Below are 5,818 nucleotides of genomic sequence, written 5' to 3' on the forward strand. Positions count from 1 at the left end.
CCCTACATGCACACCCCTACACACACACACACATCTATACATGAACACACACAATTCATACTCTACACACACACCAACCCATGCACACCATACAAATACACGCCTCTATACACACATACACCTATATGTGCACACCTCACAAATACATACCTCCTCCACACCTCACACACATACCCTTACACACATGCATACAACACACATGTGCTTGCCTGCACACACATACGCAATCTGGAGGTGATTCAAAGTGTTCAGCAATGTATGTGTTTAATCTATGTAAACATACCTTATACAAAGGACTAGGACATCTATATAATTTCACAGCTGCAGGAGCCTGGAAGCAACCATTTAGGCGTGCTGAAGGAGGATTACATCTGCAATCCTCTAAGCAAACCATTCTGTGTATTTACAGCCAAACACTTTCTAAATTTTTCAAAAACCATCACATTGGGAAGTCTAGAGCCATCACTGCTACAAACAACAGAACTTTCTAAGAATATTAAAAATATTCAACCTTATTCAATCCAGTGTGGATTCCACAGCAGTATTGGACCCAAATAAACATAAAGATAGATGGGCAATCAGACAGATAGATTGATAGATGATAGATAGGTAGATAGAATGACAGATGATAGATAGAAAAAAATTATTTTATGTGACAATGTGATTTGACTTCCAAATCAGAGTTTGTCTATGTTAGCCATGGAGAATTCAATAACAGCGTAATAATGTAATAATTTAATTCAGATCATTCATGCCCCCTAAGTCTCATCTCAGAGCAGTAGATAATTGAAGCAGCATTTGTTTATTCTAGTTTATATTATGAGGTTAATTAATTCTACTTTCCATTTCCTTTGGCTAATGCAATGTGACCTCAATGGTCTATTCTGAGCAAATTGGTTAGGAGACTTGATTCACACATGTAGTTCCTGCAAGTACAAACTTAGACGTGCATTGCAAAGCACCATCATTGCATGGAGGCCTGATTAAGTTATTCTCCAAAAAAGTTAGAGATGAACGCTTCCAACTAATGGATGGCACACACCAAAGTTAGCGTTTAGTTAAATATTAAAATAAGTCACGTTTTAGTTTGCTTTCCATTGCTGTGGTTGGCCATGCTGACCAAACACAACTTGGGAAAGAAAAGGTTTTACTGCTTAGAGTCCGTCACCCGGGGAAGCCAGGGCAGGAGTTTAAGCAGGAACCTAGAGGCAGGAATTAAAGTAGTGAACGTTGATCACTGGCTTGGTCTCCATGGCTTGCTCAGCCTGTGATCTTATACATGCCAGGGCCACCTGTCCTGGGGCGGCAGCGCTCAGTAGACTGGGCCTTCCTGCATCAGTGAACAACCAAGAAAATGCCTCACAGATGACCTGAAGGCAATTCCTTAGTTGAGGCCCTCTCTTCACAGGTGGGCCATTACAGGCGACGGGAATACCACAGTCAGGGTCAGAGCTTAACTGCCTCTCCAAAATCTCTCCACTAGATCTTTCAAACCACCTCTCCAAATCATGCCCAGTCACACATATTTATTAATTATAAATTTCCATATTTTTGCTACTGAAACATGCCATACAAATTAACTCCAAGATGCTGTTTTACAATGTTTGGTGCAATTATATCTGCATTTCCTGGTTCCTTGTGGACATGTGCTTTCTTTTCATAATTGTTTAAGAATACATCTGGCCCTTCCCTTTGGAGATTCGATTATGAGGCTTTTCCTAGCGCAACTCTCTAGTTTTGATGAATAATACTACCCATGTCCTCCTGAAGCTCTGAGGAGAATGAGAAGGAATGTCTATCACAGACATTCCTTTGTCCTTTGTCCTTTTCTCTCTGAAGGAAAGCCAGAAACATTGTAACCACTTGTGACCTCAAAAATATGCTCAGAACAAGCACACAGCTTTTCCTTTTAAAATTCTTTGCAGATTTATTTTTATGTGTACAAGTATTTTTTTTGCCAACCTGCCTGTATCTGCATGCAGTGCCTGAGGATGCCAGAAGGGGGCATCAGGTCCCCTGAAACTGATGTTACAGGTGGTTGTAAGCCTGGATCCGTCTGGGTGCTGGAAACTGATCCCCAGGCCATATGCAAGAACGGCCAGTGTTCTTAATCCCTGAGTCATCTCTTTAGCCTCTAATCTAGCTGTTCTTCATTGTACATCTTGAATTCTAACTACAACAGTTTTGGACATTGGACTGTCTCCTGATCTTATAAGCTCACAGTATGGTGGCAACCTTGATGTCTCTGTGACCAAACGAAAATTAGTCAGTGTTTTGAACCAGTCTGGTTTAGAACTTGCTATGTAGACCAGGCTGGACTTGAATTCATAGAAATCTACCTCTGCTTCCTGAGTGCCAGGAATAAAGGTATATCCCACCGTGCCCAGCTAAGTGCTGTTGTTATGGGAGGGAGTCCAGAGGACTCTCTTGCCCTTTTTCTATTTATAGAAAGAAGATGGTATGCCTGAATCAGCGGACGGACTTCCAGGTTTTAAAACTGTTAGAAATGAAAGTATGTCGAAGTCATTTAATCTGTGGTGTCTTTTGCTGTAGCAGTTCAAGTGGACACCCCGAAAAGCAATCTGGGAATTGCGTAATGCCGCTTAGGTGTAAAGAGTCATGGCGTGCTGGTTGCCTAACGGAATGTCTTCCAACTGGGACCCACCTCAAGGGTTGGGAAAGCAACCAATTGAAACATGAATAAAAGACTATTTATAGAATTTCCATATAATTATGTATAAGCACGTGTCCTACTTTGCAGTCTGTTGCTGTGATAAAACATTGGTCAAAGCAATTTATCTGAATAATAGCCCACCGAAGCTTCCCGTGCCAATCTTTAAAACCTACAATCGTGTTACTTCACTTAACAAGAGAAATGGTGCAGGTGTGATTGAATAAAAGCTCTTGAGATTGGGAAATTATTGGGGGGAAAAAACTGGAATCCTGCAGTCATTTGTGAGCATGTGTGTGTGTGTGTGTGTGTGTGTGTACTACGGTATGTGCACATATTTGCTTGTGCACAGTTTTGTCACAGATGTGAATTCATTTAGCCACCACTGCAGCCAAGCGACAAGAATAATCCTCTCAACACAAGGTTTCAGTATGCTCCTATCCCTCCCCCTCTCCTCGGCCTCCAGCAACCATTAATCCGTGTTCCATCCGTATAATTTCTGCCATTTGAGGATCACAGTATAAATGGGATCATTCAGTATATAACCTTTTAAGACTTTGTCTTCCTCCTTGGCACACTTCTCTTGGGGCCCATCCCAGCTGTCGTGTGCATTATTTTCCTGCCAAATGAAATAGAGCTATCCTGAATACGCAGTGGGTCAGCCAGGCTGCCCGCTTAGGCTCTCCCAAGGCCTGAACCAACCTTTTGGAGGCTTTGCTGATAAAACCGCTTCCAAGGTCACTGGAGCCCTTAGCAAAGTCGGCCTTTCAGCAGTGGGGCAGGGTCCCTCCCTGCCCCTGGTAGTGGTCACCGGGAAGCCAATCCTTGCACGGAAAGGTTGCCTGCACCCTCCTTAGGCTCAAGGTGACCCATCTCCAGCAGCAGTGAATACAGCCCCTTCATGCTTGAGAGCCTTCTGGCTTTTCATATTCCAAATATCTCCAACTCCAGCAAGAAAAGAGCCAGTCTCACTGGGTTTCTCTAGCTCATACAGGATCGTTTCCTCATTGCAATATCCATTCCCTTTTCTGATGTTGGGAAGAAACTTTAGCTGTATATTTAATGTAGCACGTTCATGGGTTCCAAGAACTGCGGAGTTTATTTATTTTATAAGGGCATTCATCTGCCTGCTGCATTGTGTATATCAACACCACATTGCCTGTAATCTTCCTTTTATTGCCCAGTAATGTTCCACATTGTGGGCCTTACGTGATTTGTTTAACCCTTCACTTACTGAAAGATGTTCGTAATTTTTTCTAGTTTGGAGATGCTATGAGTACCATCAATATTCCCATCTAGGAGTTGATGGGTATATTATGCTTTGTTTTGTTTTTCTGTCTCCAGGGTAAATGTGTAAGAGTGATGCTGCTGAGTAGGTTTGGCATGTGCGTGCTCACTTTTCTGAGTGATTGTGTCTCTCCTGCTTTAACTATTTTGCTCCTTACATTGAGGTATCCAATTGCAGATTTAATCTCTGGTTGTTTAACGGCTGACAACAGCAGCCCAGCTGTCTTCTCATCGTCTTTTCAGACATTCTCCTTGGTGGAAGTCCTGTTTTCATCTTCTGACACTTTTGTTTTAAAGTATTTATTTTCATTATACATTTAGACATTATTTGTCTGCGTGTATATATGTGTGCCACATGCATGCTAGCACCTTCAGAGACCAGAAGAAGGTCCTAACTAAACAGAGCATCCTGTGACAGCCTAAGATTTCAAAGTTTTTTTTTTTTTTTTTTTTTTTTTTTTTTTCTGGAGCAATTGTATGCAAACCCTAAAATAAAGGACCCGAGAAGAGACACCAGCTTTGTGACAGGAACCTGGTTTGCTTCATGCTTTCAATGAAGGACCTCCCTGCAATTCAGAAGGTCTTGTGTCAAGTCCTTCAGTGACAGTTGAATTGTGGGTTTTCAAGGATGTTTATCCTTGGGCATCAACTGGGGTTCCAGGGTAGGTTCCTCTTTTGCATCTATTTGCATTCCCTTTCCAGTGTTTCCAGGGACCCCATGCTCACTGCTCAGTCAATGTTGTCTACAACTGGCTGCAGAACTCCTTTCTCAGCCTTCTCTGACCATTTTCATTGTGGAAGATTCATTGTTCCAGGAAACACTCAGAAAGGGAGACACAGGGTGCAGGACTTGAATGGCTCTGGCTTCCTCATTCTTCCTTTTAATAAAAATCTTGCTTACTTCATGAGTGATTTATAAACATAATGCCTAAGTATTTATCTACTTACGATTTTTGATTGTCTGGTTTTTGTTTTTTTTTGTTTTTTTTTTTTTTGTGAGCCAGGGTTTCATGCAGCCCAGGCTGAACTCCAACTCACTGTCTAAGAAAGGTGACCTTGTATTCTCTGCTGTTTTTGAGATTTTTGTCTGTGTGTCTTATATCCATTACCCATTCCCTCCGTCTGACTCCTCCCAACCTCTCCAACACACCTCTTCCTCTCTCTCAGCTTCATGCCCTTCTTTTTTTTTTTTTTTTTAATAACCTGTTAAGTCGAACTAGTGCTGCCTGTGTGTGTGTGTGTGTGTGTGTGTGTGTGTGTTGTTGTTAAGATGTGCCTACTGGTCCAACATTGGCAAGACTGTTGGTGGGGAACCAAGCCCACTCTAGATTTTATTTGAGGTTTGTTTCATAGGAGGGAATTGATGCCTGATATCATAAATATAATCAAATTCTACGTCTAGGAATTCCATAGGCCTGGGGAAAAAAAATCAATTGCTGTTGTTTTGCTAAACAGTCATGTTGTCAAATTCCCTTTTAAATATTTATATCCATAGATCTGAGGGTCTGTGCTGCTCCCAACTTTGACCTTACTATAGTGTGCCACTGTTAACACAGAGACATAACGGTTCAAAATGCTAAGAATAAACAACTGTCAGTGATCAGCCATATATGGGAACATCTGTATCACCCCACTCAACCTCCCACCCCTACCCAGGGCTCGGGGAACATTGTAGAAGAGGGGGTGAGAGAATGCAAGGTCTGGAGGAGAGGTGTGCATGGCTGTTGCTGGCCTCTGTGCAGGGTAGAGTTGTCGTACACATATGGACAGGGCTACTGTTGTCACCTTGCATCTTTAAATGCATCTTTCCCCAGCACCCTTTCTTCCAGGGGCCTGGGTCACAGGTAAAGCTAGGGCTAT

Source organism: Mus pahari, chromosome 23 (genome assembly GCF_900095145.1).
Source record: "Mus pahari chromosome 23, PAHARI_EIJ_v1.1, whole genome shotgun sequence".
Taxonomy (NCBI): domain Eukaryota; kingdom Metazoa; phylum Chordata; class Mammalia; order Rodentia; family Muridae; genus Mus; species Mus pahari.